A 22,287-nucleotide genomic window follows, 5' to 3' on the forward strand; every position below is an offset into this window, starting at 1 on the left:
TCCGTGCATAAAGTGCATGCATGTGTATGTAACACCTATGCTATGTATGTATGTAACGGAGCTGCAGATGCACATAGGTCATCACAATCATCACTCTCCCCCCCCCCCCCCCAACAGCCTGTGCAACCGTCCAGCTTTTTGCAGCGTGGTGATCGTTGGAGTGCGTGTGTGCATTGGGAAGGGGGAGGATGCACAAATACCTGCTTGAAAAGGTTGTTTTGTTCTATATAAATGGGCACTAAGGTCCATTTGTATGGAGTGTGAATGCCCCATCGCCCACGATACCACGGCTTGTTTGAGAGGGGGGGGGGGGGGAGGAGGGGAAAGGCTGAATGCACCGACCACTGTTTGTTATGAATGCACTGACTCCTGTTGGTAACAGGGAGGGGCCAGCCGCTGTTTTTACACGAGGATGATTGGGGGGGGGCTATAAAAGCCCTGCTACCCATTTGCCCCGATGCCTGTTTGAAGGGAGGGGGGGGCTGCCGTGCACACACCAACCTTAATTTGCACGACGGGGGCTGTGCACGCACAGATCCCCGTTAGCACTGGTCGGGGGGGCACAGAGCACATTGAACCGCTCGCTGCTCCCCCTTCCATCCCCCGGGGCAGAGGCTGAGCTCACGGGGGGATGATTGATGATGATGGTGATGGGGGGATGATGTTGGTGATGGGGGGGGAATGATGATGGTGATGGGGGGGGGGATGATGATGATGGGGGGGATGAGATGATGGTGTGGGGGGGACGATGATGGTGATGATGGTGATGGGGGGGATGATGATGATGCGCGGGGGGGGGGGTTGGTCCGAGTCCACCCTCTCTCATTTCCATATGGCGGGGGCTCCCCCTGTCACCTGACATGAGGGGGGCGGAGCATGGCGGCCCGTTGTAGGGTGGGGGTGTTGTGTTGTAGGGCGGCGCACTTCCTGTTTGAGCTGGGCGCTGGGCGGGGCGGGCGGCGGAGCCTCCCCTCGCTGTACGCGCTGCCCGGCTCGGTTCTTGTCAGTTAGCAACAAAATGGCCGCGGCGGCAGCAGCTGTGCTACCGAGAACGGCGGCGGTGGCGATAACGACTACGACGACGGTGGTGGTGGTGGCAGAAGCAGCGGTGGTGGTGGTGGAGGTGGAGGCGTCCGAATCGGCGGCGCGGAGGAGCAGCGGGGGCCCGGCTCAGCAGCACTGAGCGGACACCGAGAGCGAGCGGCGGAGAGCGGCCCCCAACCCGCTGCACGAACCCCCCGCCCCGGGGGCATCTCCGCTGCGTTCCCCCCTTCATTCCTTACCCCCAACCGGAGGGACTCGGCCGGATCCTTCCCCTCCCGCTGCTTCCTGCGGTGCGGATCGTCCCGGGAGGGCGCTGTTGTTACTAAGGGGGGGGTGTTCCTTTACGGGACCGTGCTTTATTTGGCTGATTTGATTCTGTCCTGTTTTTATTTGCACTTTTTCACCTCCCTCAGATGCTCCTTTACTCGGACTGAACCTACCGGGAAGCGGCAGAGCCCGTCCCGACCCGGTTCGGATCTTGTTTGCAACGCGGACCGTGGTGCGTTAAGCACGGACTGAGCCGCGCCGGGATCCGCAGCGCTCCGTGTGTTCGCCTCCATCTCCTCCTCTGTGCCGTTTATCCCCTTTGGAGGGTTTATAGACAAAACGACGACAAGAAACTTTAATTTTTAAAGAATTATTATTACTATTTTTATTTTTTTTTTGGCCGCGTTGAGATTTTTTTTCTTTTTTTTTTTTTTAATTTTTTTCTCGCATCGATTCGTGAAATTACGGGTACAATTAACGGAAAGAGAGAAAGGGGGAGGGAGAGGTTAAAAATAAAAAGGGGGGGTGGGGGGGGGGAAGAAAGAAAATCAACCGCCACCAACACAACCCGCAACCTAAGGAAGGAAAACGTCTGTGAGACCCCTCCGTTAGGCGACATCCCTGCGACACCGACCCGAAAGCTGCCAAAGAGCCCCGCACAGAGCAGGACACAAGGTGAGAACGCCGGGCTGTGCGGGACACGAGGGGGGGACACGCTCTGAGTGCGGTGCTGTGTGCGGGGCTCGGGGGAGGTGATGGATCCCCCAGGGGTTGCGGTTGTCGCTTGGCTTGTATTGAAGGTTGGATGCCCTAATGCATTGCAGGGCTGGTTGTGAGGATGAATTGCTGAGCTGCACGCACTCAGAGCGCAATGACTTGCTCTATATGCGTTACTAGCCGTACTTTTTGGCTGCTCGACCCCCTGCTCGTCCCGCAGCAGCACGGCCTGTTTAAATTTAGCCGTAATCCTTATTACGTCATGGCTTTTCTGCTGCAGACTTCTCCCTCCCTCCCTCCTTCCCTCCCCGCAGCCGTGAGCCTCGGTGGGGTTACGCCAAGCGCGTAGGGCCGGATTCACGCACCCCGCGTAACGTTGTGCTGCAGCCCCCGGGTATCGCGGAGCTGCGCACACACACGGGCTCCTCCTCGGATCCTCGGATCCCGTGTGTATGTGCTGCCCGGATGGAATGGTGGATGCAAAACATGCTGGCTGCCTTCATTTTAGGGTTCTTTTCCACGTTGAGTCTTTCTTCTTAATGAAACAAGTTCCTGACTTCCATCTGTCTTTTGTTTCTGCTTAAAGGAAGCACTCCTATCCTTTTATATTTGGGCCTTGTAAGACTTTGACATTTCCTAAGCATAATTGGGCACATAAGCGCTTCTAAGTTCCATACTTTGCCAAACAGTAACAGCGAACCGGGGTTAGGCTGAAGGCTTTGCCAAGCAATAAGATCTTCCCCTATCTCAGACTGCTGGTTAGCATTAACCTTACAGAAAGCGTAATGTCTAAGAAGGAAAAGCTTTTATTTATACTTTTGGTTCCCTTCATTCAGAAAGGACTCTTCGTCCCGCTCGGGATTTGCACAGCTCTTCTCTTTTAATGGCCGTTTGTTATTAAACCCCCCCAGCAAAGAAGGGTTTGGTTTCGGTTTGAGCTGCTAAGACTTAACCAATGTGGGAACGGATAAGATGTTAACTTGCATCCATTTCCTCTAAGCAGCTGGCCCTGCCGAGATAAACAAGCGCTTTTCCAAATGCTGTCATCTGGCCTCTTTCCAAAACAAGCTGAAGGAGGAGGTCAGGGGTGGAGCCATCCTTTGCTTTAGTCAAAAAAGAGCCTTTCATTTGGAAAGAATTGCTGGATAGTATCGGCTACCAGAGCTGCAGCCTGAAAAATGAAATACCCAAACCTTTGCAAAGCAAAGCACACTGTTGCTCGTCTCTTAAGGTGCTGCTGCTGTTGGAAGGTACGGCAGCTTGATGGTAGAATTCACGTTGCTTGTTTTGTTCAATAACCATCGCTCTGTGTGAGACTTAATAGCTCACTTTTCACGTTCAAAGCGTTTATCATCTTTGCTTGCAGTGGAGATGTGCAACACAAGGGCTATTGTTTTAATTGTTTAAAATTCAGATGACAAGATAATGGTTAATACCATTAGAAGGTTTCCCTTTGGCCTTGAAGCTGCAGGTAGGAGCCCGTCGATCCTTTGGTATTAAAGATGAACGATAAGGAAACCTCTTAAATGCCTGTGACGCTGCAGTCGAGCCAATTTAGCATCAGCTGATGCCTTGTGGTGATAACGGCTCGAGGTGTTCAGCTGTGTTATGAAGATATCAGCCCCAGCAAATAGTGTTTAGAAGAGAAATAAACACTTTATTGAATGGGAAGGTGATCCAGGAGTGACAATAAATTGCGTTGTTAAATGATCTATGCGTTTTGCACAGTCTCTTAGCTGGTAAATGCTGGTGGTGCAATGAAAGCTGGTTCTTAATGTGTGAGAGCAGAGGAACTGAGGTATTATTTGATCTTGCTTTGGGATTCTGGGCTATTCATGAGATATGTCTACCAAAGGCACGGCTTAGTTTTACATCTTAATTACTGGATGTTGTGGATATACCTTTGCTTACGTTATCACTGCTTTATTGTGATTAACTTGGATTCCAATGAACAGTTCTAACTGTGCTTTGTGAAACCTCATTGGTGTGCAGTTTCCTGCTTTGGCACTAATGCATTTTAATGTCTCCTGCACTAGTTTGGTCGTAGTAACAAACTGCCTTCTCCTGCACTGCTTAAGATGCTATCAGAGATGGTATCGCTTGCTGAGAGTGCAGCGGCAGTTTAAAATGCCCTGCTGATTCTTTTGTCTCTTCCTGAAATGTGACATCACTTTCTTCATGGAGGGGCACTGAGTTTCAATGCAGACCTCTGTGTGAACGGCTCGATGTGCTTTAAGTCTCCCCTTCAGAGCAGCAGGCAGTTGGTTGTGCTCTTAGCTCTGGATGTGAACCAGCAGCGTAATTTCTCATTGCTGTAACCCCAACTGTAGTTGCAATTCAAGCTCATCAAACATTGGAAGCTTTGGTGGAGGCGAGGGCTGCGTTCTGGATGTCTTCCCCATGGGTTTACAGCCAAGGATGGCTCGAGAGCGAGAACAGTTATCTGTGCTGCTGCAGTGCTTGTTTATGGCTGGCTGCCCAGATTGCTGTGTGCAAAGCTAGACCTTACGGTTTGCCTTTGAGGGCTGTGGAGGTGGAAGTCGTTTGTAATAAACAGCTCTCTGCAGTTTGCTTCTGAAATGCACCTTCGTTTAAGGAACTGAGAACTACATTCGCATCGACTTGGATGTTGATCAGGAGATTCTATTTCAGATGCTCACCAATGAGAACCCACTGTAGTGGATGCCCCATCCCTGCAGGCATTCAAGGCCAGGCTGGATGTGGTTCTGGGCAGCCTGGTCTGGTGGTTGGTGACCCTACACATAGCAGGGGCTTGAAATTAAATGATCATTACGGTCCTTTTTAACCCAGGCCGTTCTCTGAGATGGGTACGGTTTCTTTTTGCTTTGTATTAAAATAGCTGATGTTTATCCCATGGCTGTGTGTGTGTTCGCTTTCTTAGCGGTAAGCGCTGAATTGCTGGAGACTTGTGTTTCATTTAGGACACAGATAGACTCGTCAAGTCGCTTGGCATCCCTTTGTGTAATTAAGCCCCAGATAAAAATATGCTTATAGGTCTCAAAATAGTTATCATGCGACTACCAGCTGGAGGAAGAGAGAGCCCTCAACCCAAGGGGGAAAAAAACACCTTGGGCTGTGAAGTGCTTAATGTTGTGCCCACGGGCATCTTCTGCAGGCAGAGCTATCCTGAATTTCCCTTAGTTCCTTTTCCCCTTCCTATATTAAGCCCGTCTGTTTTTGCAGGAAGTTTATGCTTTTCTCAGCAGTGCTGCTGTTGCAGGATTTCCTTGCAGAAGCAGCAGGGAGGCAGAGCTCTTGTCTGGGGCTGTGTGTAGTGCTGGCCGTGGCCTGGATGCTGCTCTGTGTGGTCAGCGTGTGCGTATATCAATAATGAGTTCAAACTGCCTGCTCTATTTTAAGCTCAGCCTGATGCTGTGTGCGTGGTCTGTCTGGGGCTCTTAGCTCCTCAAAATCCCAGTAGGTTTCTATGGCTGATGCTAATTTCAGATGCTGACGGGGTGGTGTTTTTAAACAGTGGATATTGATAGGCAGCAGAGCAGCAGCTCTGTGCTTCAGTGCAAACCACTATAGGAACAGGGAGCAGCTCAGCAGTGCTAAGAGCAGCTACATGAATGGGTCAGTGCTGTCTGCCATTTTGCTGTGCTCCATTCCTGTGCCATTGACAGAAAACCGGGGAAGGTTTTTGGTATTGCTTGTCATGTTCCTGGTAGAGCTCAGGATATGTTTGGAAGAGAAACTTTGTAGATGTTGGTAGCAGGTTTTAGGAAGTGATGGAAAGCTTTGTAACACTGCAGGTGCAGTGCATTGGCAAGGCCAGGCTGCAGGATGCCTTCTACCTTTCCACCTGCAGGTCTCAACTTTCCTCTTCTCTCAGTATTTTTAACTAGTTACAAGCTTTCCTAACATAGAGAATTGCTTCCAGGAGGCACAGTTTAGATTTGGCCCTATTTTCAGCTCTGAAAATAAATTGTTTCACTCAACAGCTTCTTTTCTACCCAAGCTGCAAAATGAAAGATGCTGCATATCTGCTTGTCCAGTCCTTCTCGGCTCTGTCTCATGCAATGTTCTAATATGTGATGCTGCAATAATTTCCTGTTAATTCAAAATAACCTACTGGCCTTAGAGTGCTCATCACATCTACCTGTAATGTTACCTCTTCATTTTCCTGCTTACGAAACAGTTTGGTTTCAGTTTGTGGTGTTAGCTTGTATGTAATGAAGAGGTTTGACTTCCCAAGCCATTTAAAAACTATAGTGTGTTGTGGTACAGGAGAAGAGCTTACTCAGGGCAGTTTAAATGGTACTGAATATTTAGTAGTACACTGATCATTAAGTGTGGGTGTCCAATCCAGTTGTAGAACTAAATCTGGTCCGTGATTGCTGCAGTCAAGAAAAGACTTAGAGAGTAAAAGATGTTCAGTGGGACTCAATAGAGCTCAGTGAAAGTATGATAGAGCTCACTTCTCCAGCAGTTAATCTTCTGCTCAAGCTTTTTAAAGTCCTTTGCTTTTAAAATCAACAATCAAAGTCTCATCTCACTGGTCACCAAGAACACATTGCTTTTCGAATTATCCCCTCCATCAACATCTAGACGAGAAGGAACTCATCCTTATGGACTTCTGTCTGCATCTTCTGCACAGATATTATGCAGACCTTTGGAGTGTGGGAGGGCTGCTCTGAAAGTAATGCCTCCTGCTGTATGATGTTGGCCCAGCTGCTGGAAGCACATGTTGGTGATATGGCAGCAGAGGTTGAATCTTCCCACCGCTAACCTGTTATGTTTTGTAGAATGCAGAGGAGCAGTCTGACATCCAACATGGAAGCACGTGAAGCAAACACGTGGAACTGAATATCTCTATGAAGGAAAAAAATGGCATTTGCTGCCATTGAGCTTGCTGAATGCTTATGGAGGCCAGGCAGTGGGTGTGAGCACAGGGAGGCATAGTGATCCATTTTGGCAGTGGTGACAGCAGCAGTGGTCACCTCCCCTAAGTGTGGCATTGCTGGTGTAAGTGCGTAGCTGATGGTGTTGCAAAGTAGTAGCTGAGAGTCTGCCCTACCAAATAATGCTCTCATGCTCTTTGGATCTGTTGTAGTTTCCAAGGAAATAAATAGGGAGCGTTACTTTTGGAGCAACTGATGAATTTCTGAGTATGTTTGTTCCCTTGGGCTATTTTATGGACTAACTGAAGGCATGAAATGGTCATTGCAGAGATGGTGATTCACTATAAATTGATTTCCAAAGTGGTGTTTACTGCAACTGGAAGCGGTTTGGTTCCTTCATGGAGAGGTCTTTCATTTGCTGGGTTGAAATATGGTGATAATCCATTCTGCTGATGGATCTGATATTCCAATATATAATAAAAATGCCGAGTTCAGCTGTGAATTGAGTACTCGATAGATTTATTGTTGGCAGGAGTTGGTGTCTGGATGCTTTTATTATGGAAAGTGGTGGAACAGAGAACCTCTAAACCTAATGGGAAGGTGGGTTACTTGTTCAGCAACGTGCTGCAACAGAAGATGCAGTGGAACAGCAACTAAATGGATTCAAAATGTATTGAAGTTGAGTGAAATAGTGACGGAGGGCGATGTTTTGATTTTTGTAGTTAAACGTTGGGGATGTATTAATACAAAACAAGTAATTTCTTTTTTTCATTTGTGTTTAAACTTCCCCATCTTTGCAGTTTTTGAGCACAGTTCATTAGTCTGCAGTATGTTTTGTCTTCCTTTGCTCAGATCAGATTTGGTGTTAACCTCCTGCAGAGAATTCCAGGACCCCTGACATTTTATTGTGACTCTTGATTAGCTCACCAGGGTTCCTGCTAAGAATTCTTCTTTCATTCACTTGATAAATTGAATTCCCTATTCACAGTGCCTTTAAATAGAATGGTATTTGGAAAACTCGGAGACAACAACTTGAATGTTCAATGAGCTCTCCCAACAAGTTTGAAAATGCAGAAGGAGGAAATTAAGGACTTGTGTAGTCTTTTTAAAGGAATAAATACGTTATGAGAACATGTAGCTGCGTCTTCATGTTCCCTTTAGTCTTGCTTCCCTCCCAGCTTCTACAAGAAGGGCTGCTCTTGGTGCCTGCTTTCCCCTTTTAATCTCATCTTGTGCTGGTGATCCCTGAGCTGTGTTGTACCATTTGGAGCCCTATTGCATGAAGGATGGAATAGTTTATTTCTGAACTTTAGATCTTGAGGCCCTGTCCTTGGTGCCCCATCACGTCTGTCCCAGCCCTGCCTGGTGTCCTGGTGCCATGTACCAGCTCTGGCTCTTCCTTCAGATGGGTAAGGTAGATGTGCAGGATGCCATCACACAGATCTGCCTTCTGTAGGCTCCTGTGGCTCATCTGTACAGTGGTTTTAATGTCATAGGAGTGGAAAGGGCCTCTGGGGATCACAGATGGGCAACAGCTGAGTCAGGTGGCATGGCTACATAGCTGAGTGCTGCTGTGTGGCTCTGATGGAAAGGGGGAAAGGAGAGCTGAGGGCATTGGAAACCTTAAGGGCAAAATAATGCATGTGTTAGCTGTGCAGGTGTACCTGTCATTTCTTTTAGCTGTGTTTGTGTGAAGGAGTCCTGTATAGAGGCTGTGTTCTTTCTGACTGCATATTGTCCCCTTCACTGTCATCAGAGCCTGGTGATGCAGTGATGTGCTGCCTGGCTGCTCCAGCCTTTCTATGGGAGAGATCAACACAGAGAGCCCGGAGCAAAAGAGCTGCTGCTCCTGTTCCATTCCCTGACCACCTCCTCAGCTGTGTCCGTGTGTGCTGGGCTGGAAGTTCACTGCTCTGATGTGTTCTTCAGGTCCTGCCAAACATCTGAGCAGCAGCTTGTCCAGGGGTTGCCACTGCTGCTTGGTCAGTTGATGGGTGATGTTTATTTGAGCAGCTGGCTGCTCTGGGGGCTTTGTCTCTTGTCACAGAGCTCTGCTCTTCTCAGGTGTTTGCAGAAGACAAACATAGTGCCTAGAAGAGATGAGCACATGCTGCTCTGCTGCTGGATTGCAAAGCTGTTCTGCATTGTGTGCTGTTTCCAGCAGGCCTGGCTGGGAGGCAGCTCTGTGAGGCTAAATCTAGTCAACCTCACTGCTCAGTCTGGAGCTTATTGTTTTAAGAAATGAGTTTCTCTTGTTTTCTGGGCAAGGGGAGCTGTTCCTAACCTGTTTTCAGCTGCTGATTGCTTGCTTTGGGTGGTGAATGCAACGTGAATGAGCCTTTTCAGTTCTGGATGGATGTATGGCTGCCATGTCCTCTGCACCCACGGTTTTGCTGTACAACTCTACCAGCATTGCTTTGCAATACTCAGTAATAAAGACCTAACACGTCAGTTGGAACATTCTCATTAGGACTCTGGCAATGATCCTTGAGAAAGGCAGCCTGTAGATGGAAAGCAAAACCCCAAAGCCCACAGCTGTGCACTGGGACTGAGCAGCGCTGATGCGTGGTCAGACCTCAGGCATCTGACCTGTGCTTTGTGGTCAGTCTGCATTCTTGGTCAGGAAAGCCTTTCAGTTTGAGATTTCCCCTGTGCTGGTTTAGTAGAAGCTAAAACAAGGCCGAGCTGCTCCGTGGTTTGTTTGTTTTATTGCTTTGTTTTTAATCTTCAATTGAATTAATAATTTCTTTTGAGTCCACGTTATTTTTATTCTAATTTAATTTGCTGTGGTGGTTGCTTATATTATTATGTGTGTATGAAGTAGGGTCATGAGAAGTTATTGTTGAGTGAACTGGAAACTGAAAGGCCAGCCTGGGTCCTGCAGTAAATAGCACTTGGCACTGTCCTCGAGGTGCTGTCATAATAGAGATGCTCTTTAACCAATGATCCAAAATGGCACTGCTGGAGACACCAGCTGCTGGAGGTTGAGTTGTCTTAGGCAAGAATTCTTTGTCTTTGTTCCACCTGATGATGGGATTTCTATTGTAAGGGATCTAAGAGCAGGATTATTAACTCAGTCTCTGGGGTAACCTGTATCTCCCATAGCTTCAGTAAGTATTTTAATTGAATACGATGCTTTTCACATCCTATTCTCAGCTAAACCTGTAGTGTTTGTTGTCTTTAAATGGCAGCTCCATTCTGCTTGTGCTCCAATTTCAGCAGTGAATTCAGTTGTATGTGCATGTCTTGCCTTTTTAGTAAAGTGGGCTGTGATTTCAAGAAAGCCCAAAGTGGGGGCTGTGGGAATCAGGTGTAATCCTTCACAATTATTGGCAGCTGTGGAGGAGGGTCCAGAGAGCATCAGAGACCTGGAGATATCCACCAGTACCCTGCACACACATCAACAGACAAAACCAAATGCACCCCAAGATGCCTTAGAGATGAAACTGCACAGTGCAGTCCAAGGAAGACCAAGGGCTGTCTTAGTGGTTTATTTATGTACAGGGTTCTTGACGGGGTTTCTGTGGCTTCAGAAGTCAGGGTCCTGTTTTAGTACTGATCAGTTTTATCTTGCATGCTTCGAGATTGGTTGACCAGATACTGGGAAAACCAAAGCACCAGACCCACAGTTAGCAGAGAATGATATTTTGATGTTTCACATGAAGGGAGAAATCCTGTCAAGTCAAATTATGTACTAAGTAGTGACAAATGCAGGACAGGGACGTAATTTGACAGTCAGAAGCCCCAAAGCATGGGATTAATAAATCATAAATTGAGGTCAAACAAATGTTCCTCAAGCTTCATTTACGATTCCCTGCAGAGACACATTTTGCACCCAGTCTTTCAAATTACAAGGTTTAGTTTCAAGCTGCACAATCACACCTATGCATAAAACACATTGATCAGCTTACCTTGTCCTCAGTGGTGTAGCTCAGGGTGGTTTCCCAGTTAATTCCTGCTGAACGTGTTACCCTGTGCTGTTGCTGAATTGCACTCTGCTGTTATTCATACCACATCCCAGGTGTATCTGTTTCTCCTGAGTTCAGTCTAGCCATGTTTTGCAGCCTCATGACTTGACATGTTCTGGAAGCTCAGTGCACACGTTATTCCAGCTGTGAAGCGATTAATAGAAGCACTGAATGCTGCTGGACGTGTGTGATGTACTGCAACAAAATCCATGGGATCTCTGCCTGCTTGGAAGGGGAATTGCTGACTGTGCCATAGTGTCACTCAGCTTGTGTTTCCCTGCTCTTAGAATATGACTAAAGCACAGTGTTTTTATTAACAAAAGCTTTACATCTGGCTTGAGAAGTCAAGAAATTACTTCTGTTGCATCTCCTTTCTTCCATGTTAAAAAATGCCTGTAGCTATGCCATGGGGAAAACAACAGGCTGATTTGATGTAGCTTTTCTTCATAAATCTTTGTTAGCTGTTAGTGATGGCTTTTTTCCCTTCCCCTTTTAAGTTGTAGGTGCAATCTTTGACTCTTTACAAGTCTTCTGGGGTGCTACCCGTCTCCTGCAGATTATTTTAGGTAGTCAGGGATGACTTGGATGCAGTTGGGCTGTGGTAAGTTACATCAGGCCCAGAGAGTGGGAAAGCCTTCAGATCTCTCTTAAAGCTGTTCTTTGTAGTTCTACCTTCTGCCAGTCCACGGGAGCTCACTTAAGAAGCTGGGTTGTCTCCCCAGGATCATCGGGGTGCAGGAACTGAAGGACTACGCTATGGGATCCTTGTTTGGGGCTGTGTTCAGCAGCCCTTTATGGCCAGCTGATCATTAGGGACTGGTATGACTCTTCTTGATGTAATGACTGAGCATTGGTACCTTGCTGCTGGTTAAGCTCTTGCCAGCTCTTTGCCTTCTGCCAGGGTCAGCTGCAGACAGGTCACAGAGGGCTGGGCAGAGCAAGGATGAGGGAGGAAGCAGCATGAACAAGGGGATGATGAGGAGCCCTGGTTTATCCCTTTTAAACCAGGGGCTGCTGGTGGCATGGGGCCTCTGGCAGCATTCCTCCTCTGGGTTGGGGTGTCTGTGTTCTCTTTTGGATCTGTCACTTCTAAGAAACAGCTCTTTAATTCTTCAGCAGCACTTCTCACTTGTCCTGAATTGGTTGCAGGTTGCCTTTCCAGTTCTTGTTGCTTTTGATTTTATGTATTCTTCCTCTTATTTCATTGCTGCCATTTGGAACCAGATCTTAAAGAACCTTCTAAGTGGTTATTCTGTGTTTCATGTCCGTGCTGTCCAAACCCTTTAGATTGGAGTGGTGTCACAGGGATGTGCCTCTGTCCCATGTCTGGCCATTGCAGTGCTTCTGGATGAGGCACAGGATGGGTATAAGCTTACATATAATGACAAGGATCAGCTCTCGAGGTTTGCATCAGAATGCTGTATTCCCAAAAGGCTTCTTGCAGAGTCCCGTTAAGGATGTCACATTGGTGCAATACGGACCGCCAGCTGTGCTTTCAGATGTGAAACTGATCCAGTGTCTGATGCTAACTAGAAAACTGTTTTCATTGGGTTTAAGAAAGAAAATCAACCTAAATTGGTTTCCTTTTTTGTTATTTTAAGGGAAAAATAAGGCTTTCTGTAATGGGCATTGACTGCAGAGGGCAAACATAGGACCTCCAGGCTGTACTGACAGTGAGTTGTCATCTCACCTTCCCAGTGCAGGGGAACCTCCTCAGCTTGAGTGCTTTGCTGGAAGCCTGGATTTAGGCTCAGATGTTGTTTTTAGACATATCCTAAGATATTTAAATCGTGAGCTTTGTATTCTTTTATTCTTTAGCATCCTTCCTTGAATCGTCACTTGGGAGGTCAGACTGCAACACATGGCTTTTGGCACTGTAACCAAACTTTATATAGCAATGTTTGTATTATTTTCCTGTTGTTTTGCTCTGAGATGACTAATTTCTGCCTAGAAGTGACAGCGAGTGTTGCCATCCGAGAGACCACTTGGAGCTTTATTTCTATTTTAAGCATATTTAAAGCATATGTATTCAGAAGTGTCATTATGTAAATCAGTTCTGAAAATTGAACTCCATTAAAAATTATAGTATCGTTTTCTGAGTTAATTTGAGGCCATTTTAAACTCGGAAATGAAATAAAACAACCCAGGTTTCTGCTAGGAGTGGCACTTCTGCCTCTTATGTTGTAATTGATGGGATAACACGGTAGTAAAATACACCACGTTCTTAATGGAGCAGCGTGTTTGCTGTGCTTTGATTTGGAACATCCTCTGGTATGGTGTATTGGGGTGGAAGGGAGGGGAATGGCAGGAGGAGACCAAGCTATTTCCCACTTGCTCTGGCTTGCTTCAGTCACCTGCTTTAACACAGGGGAAGGGCTGGAACTTCCCTTGCTAACAGCCTGGCAGCTTGGCACTGATCACTTGGAGGTTTGGGCTTTGTAGAGTGTGGTAGGACTTCGTTAGGAAGCGCTGGAAGTGCAGGGAGTGGATGCAGCTGCTTTGTAGTCCCTGAAATCCAGGGGACTTCTGTTCTACTGAGCCAACAGGAAGAAAGTCACAGCTATTACGGTTTCGACTCTGTTTCTTTTGGCAGTGTAAGTCATCACTTTTTGCTAAGTCCTACAAGAGTCTGTTTAAAGCTGCCATTTCAAGTACCCATCTCTGATGCGGTGCTAAACGTGCTGTGCAGATTCCTATCTGCAGTTCCTTAAGCTTGGGTTTACGGTGCAGTGTTTGGAACGTGGCCCTTGGGAACTGGTGTGAATATGGGGAGCTGTGTGGGCATTGTGTGATAGCATGGGACGTGGTTGTAGTGCTTCAGGTCCTGCCTCCAGCTGTGCTGACCTCACTGCTGTGCTCTGCTATGGCCATACTCTATGTGAATACTTGGAGTACCCTGCTGTGTGCAAAAGGGCACTGATGTGCATTTAGAGCTGTGAGTTGGCACTGGGATGCTCGCTGTTTGGGTAACAGGGAGAGGAAAGCTGCTTTCAGGTGTTGGGGGCTCTGCAAGCATTACATACCTATGGTGGCCACAGCCTGTATTGTTAGGCAGCTGGAAAAGCCGAAAATCAAATCATGCCTCAGAAGCTCTAATCCAATAATAGCAGCAATAGTTTCAGCCGATCAGAAATGGAGTCTTTTCAGAAGATCTGTAAGGCTGATAAATGATCAGGCTCTGAAGAGCTGACAAGGAAGATAAAACAGTTACTGCAAATAATTCATTTACTGCTTGTTGGTATTTGCTTGGCAGGGCGTTGCGGGGGATTCCTTGTTAGGGCTGTTCAGTGCAGTGATGGACAAAGAGAGCACAGAAGGAGGGGAGGTTTAGGTGCATGTCCTTGGTTTGGGATGACTTCCTGTTTGGCTGCAGTTGGCATCTTTAAGCAAGGTGCCTGTGGAGAAGTGGTGTTTTATAGTCATGTGAATCCTTTAGCTAGAATTGATAGGATAAACAGAAAATAGGATAATTTGGATTAATCCAGACTTCGTTTTATGGTTGTTTTTTTTTTGTTTTTTTTTTCCTAGAGAACAAAATGAATGCAGCTGAGGAAAACGAGCGTTTGATCAGAAAGAACAAAATAAAATACTTAGAAAGCAATGTACTCATGCATAATCCTTAAGGTACATTGTGAATCACAGCTTTAGGAAGTCAGCACTAATTAGTTGGCCTGGTTCTTTTTTTTCCCCTAGCTTTAAGTCTTCTTTCCATACAGCACTGCAGCATTAAGTAGTGATGGAAGAGGGGGGTTCTAGCTCTGTTATTTCAGAGTTTCCTTTCCTTGCTGTTTTAGTTGTTGCTGGTTTTGGTTTGAACAGCTTTTTTCCCCTTTTTGTAACGTTTTCTTTCCAGCATGAGAAACAGCCCTTTTTAGACATGAGAATTAGAAAGCTAACAACATTAGTATGGACTATTTGCCTTCCCAGCTAAAGTTGATCTTACTGAAAAGCTCTCTCCACCCTTTTATTCTCTCAGGGAGAAAGAAGAAGAAACACAAGAAGAGGAACATTTGATGGAAGAAAAGAAAAAGAAAAAGCAGGAAGAAAAGAAAAAGAAGGAAGGTGCTCAGAAAAAGGTTTGCTTATTTTTTCTTTACTGATATATTCACATTTGTGTCATACGGGCATAGCTCTGTAAGCTTCACTTGGAATAATTCACAAGTGAGCAGCCCCATTGGCTCTAAGTGAGATCATGGTGTGTCAGGAAGGCTCAGTGAGAGCAGTTGTGACAGTTCATTAGCAAGCCTTGAGCTTGTTGGCCATCCATGGGTGGTGGTAGCTGCTTCCAGTGCTGCATGCAAAAAGTTTGGGGCTTCACAAGAGACACTGGGCAAATCCATGGAATGGAATTCTCTGGCTGTCACATAGAGCAGGTTGGTTCAGGACTCTCTGAGCCTCAGGTGGTGGAAGGCTGGGTGAGGGCTGGGGGTCACCCTGCTTGTTGTGCTTCTTACTGTTGTTAGGCAGCAGCTTTGGGCTGTTGTCAGACAAAGATGGCTGTTCTGACGTTCCTTACATGTAAAATTAAATCAAAACGTTCCTATCATTAACACCCACTTTATGTAAGCATCACCTGCAAAAGGTCAGGATTGCAGCTCAATTATTAGATATCCCTTTGAATATTGACAAGAAGTTGATTTGTGTTTTTTTTTTGTCTGTTCTGTTCTTCTTTCAGGCTGCTGAACAAAAAACCAAAGGTAAATCCATGTTTATTCATTTTGTGAACCATGTTACAAGTCTGTTTAAAAGTGTGTGTTTTGTTCTTTATGTTCCTTTCTAATGAGGAGGGAGTATCTCATTAGTTGTGTTCCTTAAGCCTTGGTGCAGGAGCTGACTGTTCATGTTGGATTCTCAGTAGGTTTTTACTTTGCTGGGTGTCACATGGCTCCTTTTTTATTGGAATGCATGGATGAAATAACTGGAACAGCCACCATCACCGCCTGCTTTCGTTCTTTCTGGGGTTTTCTTTTTGGTAAGTGGGTTGGTTTGCAGGGTGCTGGAGGCAGCAGCAGGGAGAAGCAGAGCCCTCTTTAGTGCTGGATTGGTGCCCTGCATGGAGGAGATGGTGGTGAAGCCATGGCCTTAGCAAAGGTGAGGAGTGAGACAGGTGTGCTGCCTCTCTGCTGCAGCTGCTGCCTTTTGCCATCTGCTCTGTGCTTCGGGTTGTTTGTCACCACGCAGCAGGCAGGGCTGTAGCTCGGTGCTGAACTAGTTAATGCACGTTTATTGCTGTGTAATTAGGTGGCAGACTGGCAAGTACAGCTTCTCAAATTCCAAAGGCTGGGAATTAGAAAAGAGCCAAGTCTAGCATATGGGATTGACAAAACAACTTATGTTTCAAACACTTTTTATGTATTTATATAGCAGAAATTAATTCTCTCTTCAGCAATACTGAATTCTGAAAAACAGCCTCCTAAGTACACGATGGGGAAACTGACAAATAATTGATCAGAACAGTTTTTTTCCCCCCCCTCCAACCTCCATTTATTTTTGCCCATGAGAAATGTGTGAAATCAGAAAGCTTCGATCTGAACTGTGTGCATCTGCCCTGTGAGATGTTATTGGTTCACAGCACTAAGGAGGATAGCAATAGCTGTGACCTCTCAGAATCTGAAGCATGTGAGAAAAGTCTAATTAATACTGTGTAATTAAGGTACGATTTCTATCTAAGAAGTAGTTTAGTTTACAAGATATGTAATATATTTTGTCAGCTCATTTCTGTGTGAAAACGATTCAGTGCTGCAATGGCTTTAATATCATATCTCAATAGCAGATGTTTTTGTTGTCAGAGTAACTAATTGTGTTCCTTTTTACATAATTAATGGGCCTTGATTCCTGATAGCACGGAGCCACAGTGCCATCTCCTTTCCTGTGTGGCTCTTCGCTGTGATAACTTCATATTGGTTCAACACTATCAAGTGTAACCGAAGGTTTTAAAAGGATGGTGATAGGGATCCCAGTTTTTCTCAGGAACACTTCTGAGTTAATGGTCCTTGTCCCTTATCTTTGTCTCTTTGGTGCCCATACTTTATTTTGTATCCGGGGTTGAATGACAACAGCTACTAGAGCTAAAGGCGACACAGGGATTAACACCAAATTAGTTTATTTCATATCCAGGACAAAGCAATTACATGAATTGTAAAGGCAGAATGACACTATAGCTGGGTGAGCTGCCTGCAGTAGTTATTGCACATACAGGGTGTTTTAAATCAAAGATTAAAGCCAAGTGGGGGCTGAGCCTTCTGCAAAGCATTATTGCATCCGCATTTGGGGTAGGTAAGGTGTGACATAGTAGAGCTGCTTGCAGCATGGGTGTTACTTTCTCTGCTGTGATCTTTGAGACTGAGACCAGCCTGGCTGTGGAGCTGTATCAGACTGTGCCAGCTTGGCAGGGGAGCATAGAAATTGCTTGTGTTGGTGCAGGCATGGCTGCGTTGTGCAGCTGTGGGTGGCTGTGGCAGTGGGAGGTTCTCTCCCACCACTTGGGATCTATAGGAGAAGGCTGAAGAAAATCACTCAGTCAGAGGAAGCATAGGGAGCAGTTTTCAGTTTCTGTTTTTCAGCTGGTTGGGACAACGTGTTTATGCTGTTTCTTATTAGCTCCTGGCTGTATTTGTGAAGGAGAAGAGGCAGTTCTTGGAAGTAACTGGAATGGGAGAAGCTGCGGGACTGGAGCAGTGGAGGATTTCTTTTCTTATTGGCTTATTGCATACTGGAAACTTATGCTGTGAGAAAGAAGCTTCTAAAATTGTTATTAATATTTCATTGCTTGCTTTTTCTTAGCGTAGTCAAAAAACAGGGGGATGCTGTTCCATGCAGCAATTAATTCTTAGCTCCACGTGTGTGGTTGTGGCTCGTTGGAAGCTGTTGCGTGTTTGGTCTCTGGTGAGGCCTCAGGAAAGAGAGGAGGAAAGAGGTTTCCTGTGGGTGTGAGCATGGCGTGCTGTCAGCTCGGAGCAGCCTGGATGTGTTTGCATTTGTGTGTGCAGCACAAACCCTTCCAAAATAAACACGTGCTTCCACCAATAGAGGGAAGGCATGTGGCTGCTTCTGAAGTCACTGATGCAGGGGTAGGAAATGCTCCCTCACATTGCAATCTATTCCAACAGATTATTGTTGTTTAAATGAAGAACCAGCTCTTTTGAGTGTTGTCTACTTAGCAGCTTCTTCAGTTTTTGACGTTTTTTTTTTTCCTGCAGCATTGTTTGGTGTTTTCTCTTAGGCTGTTGGCAGCAGTTCTAGGCTATGTGTGAAAGGAAGGAAAAAAAACATCTGAAGAACTGATAAGGAGCTGTTTCTCAATTACTTGAAAACAAATTAGCCTTCCTGTTAAGCTGGAGAGGAGCGCTGTGGAATTAGATGAGGTGGGAAATGAACACGTTCCCATTGCATGCTGTGCTCCCATGTTACTGCTTGATGGTAATTTTTTGAGGGCAGGACCATTGAACACACCTTATTAGTGTTTATTTCAGATGGGTAAACTTGCTGTTTTCTATGGGCTTGATGAAGAAACTTTTATGTATAAAGGCCTTTGTAATGAAGGCATTTAGCTGTAACTACCAGTAGGAGTTTGGTGCTGTACAGTACGGAGTTCCCACTGCAGTAAATGGCTGTTACTTCATAACTACAGGGGACTTGCTGCAGAGAGCTGTGCTTGTGACAAATGCTATGAGGTGAAGGTATTTTGCTGCTGCTGTTTGTCCAGCTGTTTCACTGCAGATTTAGGCAGCACAGAGGTGCCCAGGTCCCTGTCTTTGGCTGCTCTGCTCCCATTCCAGCTGTATTCCATGTGCTTTGTTTAAACTGAAGCTCAGGTGCAAGGTATAAAGTAGCTGAAGTGATAATAATACTGTGTTACCGAAGCACCCACCCTTGCAGTGTATCTACCCAGTTCTCCAACATCACCCACTATGAAGGTAAGCATTGAGTCTCCTCTCCACATGTGAAAAGAGTTAACAGTTTGCCATTTTTAATTGGCCATAAAACATTCTTTCCTAACCCTTTGATTAGGAGAAGGAGTCTGCAAAACATTGTTTCCTTCGCTGTAAAGCATAGGGGGCCAATCTGTCCCTTTGACTTCATGATGTGTGCAGGGCCGTTAATTCCTGGCACCTGACCAGGAAAAGGGATATAGGCTTTCCAATAAGAAAAACCCCTCTCTGTGTGAGGGGTGAAGCAAGGTTACAATGGCTGGAACAGCTGCAGTGAATGTGGGACTCAGCAGCCTGTCAGCACTGCCCTGTGATGGAGTGGTATGGCAGATCCCAAGGTAAGCATCATTCCCCTCTGCTTGGTATCTGCTTCTGGAGCTTTCTGCTCCCCCAGGCTGTTTCTAGAGGAGAAATATGTGTGTGGAAGATGGTGAGCCCAGACAGATGAGTTATAACTGGTAGAGAAACTTTGCTTTCCTGTTTGCTGTTGAACGTGGGATGGCTGTGACAACCCAACTGGAGTTTCTAGTGACAGCAGCTCAGTGCTACTTAATTTGCCTTTAGTTCTCACGTGTGTAGGCAACGTTATGAGTATCTTTAATTCAACCATCTCATTTTGAAGTGGAGGAGAAAAAAGAGAGGGTAGCTGGGTGTCCTGAGCTCTGCAAGTGGGGACTGCTGCTTGCTTTGAAGATTGAAGTCTCCCATAGTTCTTATGAAGCTGTAGACTTCAGCTTTTAGATGAATGTTTTCAGATAATTAGGCATCAAAACAAGCACTGTAGATGGGGTTTTCTTATTGTTGATTAAAAATATTTGTCTTAAAACAAACAAAGCCACCGACACAACACCACACACAAACATCTGACTCCAGGATTATCTGAAAATAGAACAGAAACAGTATTCTTAATGTGCTCCTGCCCTGAGCAGGGTTTAGAGGGCAGCTGATCCTTAAAGAAGTAGAAAAATGCTTCAACTTCTTTGCACGGAGATGCTGCTTTTCATGCAGGTCTCTCTGGTTCTGTTCCCTCTGTGCCCTGTTAAGGTTTTTGAGTTCCTCTTTGTTCCTTTCACGTACCTCTTAGTGACAGTTTGCAGTAGCTGCCCATCATGGAAGTTTAGACGTGTACTTGTAAATGCAGGGAGAATATTGCTCTGCTCTTCCACGTGGCTTGCCTTGTTCAGTCTCCTCAATTAGGAAGTGATCTGGGCTTACCAGATTTAGGATGGTAGCAGCTCACAGTGGGTTTATTTTCAAAGCAGGGTGAAAACATGAGCTATCCAATACTAGAAACAATGAGAAGTATTTGTCAGATGCTCTAAATGTTGCCCTGTTTGAAGGCAGGAAGACTGCATGCTTTTATCAGATATCTCTTTACATTGTCCACTGTCTAATAAATACGTCCTGACATTATCTCTACAAGAGCTCTCTATAAAGAGAATAAGAACAAATGAGATAACACCAGTTTGGCTTTTCTAGCCCTCCAGGTGCCCCTCAGTGCTGATGGCTCTCAGATAAAACCCCCAACTTGCATTCTGGATCCACAACAACCGCCAATACAGCTGTTGACAACTGTATATTATAGCATATAAATTCTAGCACAGCTACACAATGATAATAGTGGCTGTTAAGATCAAACTGCACGCTGTTTTATGGTTATTTATCTGCCCACAGTGTGTGCTTTCATACTCAGCAATAGGCCTCTTTCTCAGTAACAGGCATTGCCTGACGCAGTGTATTTAAACATGCGGACTGTGAAGTGGTTGAACTGTTGCCTCTTCTGGTGTCACAGCAGTTTGGATGGTACCATGTGTCCTGTTAGTTTGCCAGTTAGAAATAGAGTATTGTCTGATATTTCCTGTCCACCTGAGATGGATGCTGTCATACTACAGACCAGAGAAGGATTTCCTTGCCACCACTGTGTTCTGTATGTGCTGAGAAGGATGGATTGGAACCCTCAGCTCAGAGCTGAATCCAACCAGCAGGTTGGTTTTGTTGCACATGGCGTTATGCACAGCAAACCAGTTCCTTTAGTTCTCCTTTACATTCAGAACTGAAGTTGGTTGTTAGTTGCAAGCCTAACATGTATGTTTTTGCCTAACTTAAGGACTGTCTTATAAGGACTTATAAGGACTGTCATTCTTTTATGGGAGACACTTGTGCTGTAATGCCATCTCTGTTAGAAGCTCTCAGCTTTCTTTTACCTGCCGTGTGATGAGTGCTCTCTGTTGGTAGCTTATTGTGTTTCTGCCTGCAGGAGGCTTGTATTGCATGTAAATATCTGTAAGATCTGCAAACCATAAGCTTGAAGGTGAGGTTCACTGGGCAAGGGACAAATGTTGGCTTGGTTTGCAGCATAGGATGCTGGGCTGGTGTGAGGTGCGTGCCAGCTTTGTAGCATTGCTTGACCCATTACTTGCAATAGATGCCAGCAGCTGTGTGCTGTGACACTCTGCACATTCCTCAGGTACTCTACAGATTCTGCAGAGTGTTATTTTGGGGAAACAAAGGAAATGAGTGTACTGATGCTTTGACATGGTTTGGAGTCTTTGCTCGAGGGGCTTTATGTTCTTCTGGCTGCTGTTGGAATTCCTCTGCTTTGAGAATCTGTTCAGCCTCCTGACTTCCTTTGTAAGATTATTTTAATGCTTTTCCTGAGTTGTTAAAGTTGGTAGCCCATACTTAACAACAGCAAATTCTGCAGTGTGAATTAACTAACTTGCTCTTAGCTGCTGGGAAGCACCATGGCTGTGATCACAGCGTGCAGCTGACCGATCCTTCTGGTTCTTCCTGACCTGGTTCAGGCAGTGCAGTGTGTTTGCTTCCTAAGGATCGTTACTCACAGGGCTGATTGCAGGGCCAGGATCACCAGGACAGAAGGTAATGTTCTTTGTAAGCATCCTGCCCCAGCTTTTGTGGTCTGGCTGCAATGTCTCACGCAAAGCTGAGTTGTGGGACGTGCATTTAACAGCTACACCGAATGCTTCTGGCACTTTGAAGCTGCCCAGGGCACGTCAGCATCCATTGCTGTTTGCCCAAGAGGAACATCTGAACCCGAGGTGCAGCTCAGCCTCTTGATGTCCTCTTCCCTTGTTGGCAGTAGTCATTCTCTGTCACATAGAGCTTCCCGAAGATCCCCCTCCTGCATCAGGATGCCCTTAGCACTTCTGGCATCACTTTGTGTTTGGCTGCTTTGCTGTCTGTTTTTCCAGCAGTCTTCATGGAGCCAGACCTTTGGCCTCTCCAGGACGTGTGATGTGAAGCTGACAAGTTACTGAGCTCCAGAATCAACAAGTTTTCAACTCCTTTAAAAGCTCTGAATGCTGCTCTGAAGTTCTGTGCTCAGGGCGTTGCACGTAGCCCTTTTGGCTAACAAGAAGAGATGGTCGTGTCCGTCTCCGAGCTATCAGACAGATCCAACAGATGTTCTTGAAAGACATTTGGTTTGTTGTTGCAGAGCAGTCTCCTACTCAGCCTGTAATTTAAGCCCATTCT

The 22,287-nt window shown here is 45.9% G+C and overlaps 1 protein-coding gene and 1 long non-coding RNA gene across 2 annotated transcripts in view; both read left to right on the top strand.

Annotated features, from left to right (window-relative positions):
* Positions 1–935: 935 nt before the first annotated feature.
* Positions 936–14,880, top strand: LOC116654203. The gene is made up of 2 exons (XR_004309211.1): positions 936–1,986; positions 14,838–14,880. It is a non-coding gene; the product is annotated as an uncharacterized LOC116654203 (long non-coding RNA).
* Positions 14,881–14,909: 29 nt separating this feature from the next.
* TNRC6C (trinucleotide repeat containing adaptor 6C) overlaps positions 14,910–22,287 on the top strand; it is a 64,542-nt gene continuing 57,164 nt past the window's right edge. The window contains exons 1-2 of the mRNA XM_015879959.2: positions 14,910–14,937; positions 15,537–15,558. The gene's annotated coding sequence lies outside the window, so the exon portion shown is untranslated. The remainder of the gene's footprint in view (positions 14,938–15,536; positions 15,559–22,287) is intronic.

Source organism: Coturnix japonica, chromosome 18 (genome assembly GCF_001577835.2).
Source record: "Coturnix japonica isolate 7356 chromosome 18, Coturnix japonica 2.1, whole genome shotgun sequence".
NCBI lineage: Eukaryota > Metazoa > Chordata > Aves > Galliformes > Phasianidae > Coturnix > Coturnix japonica.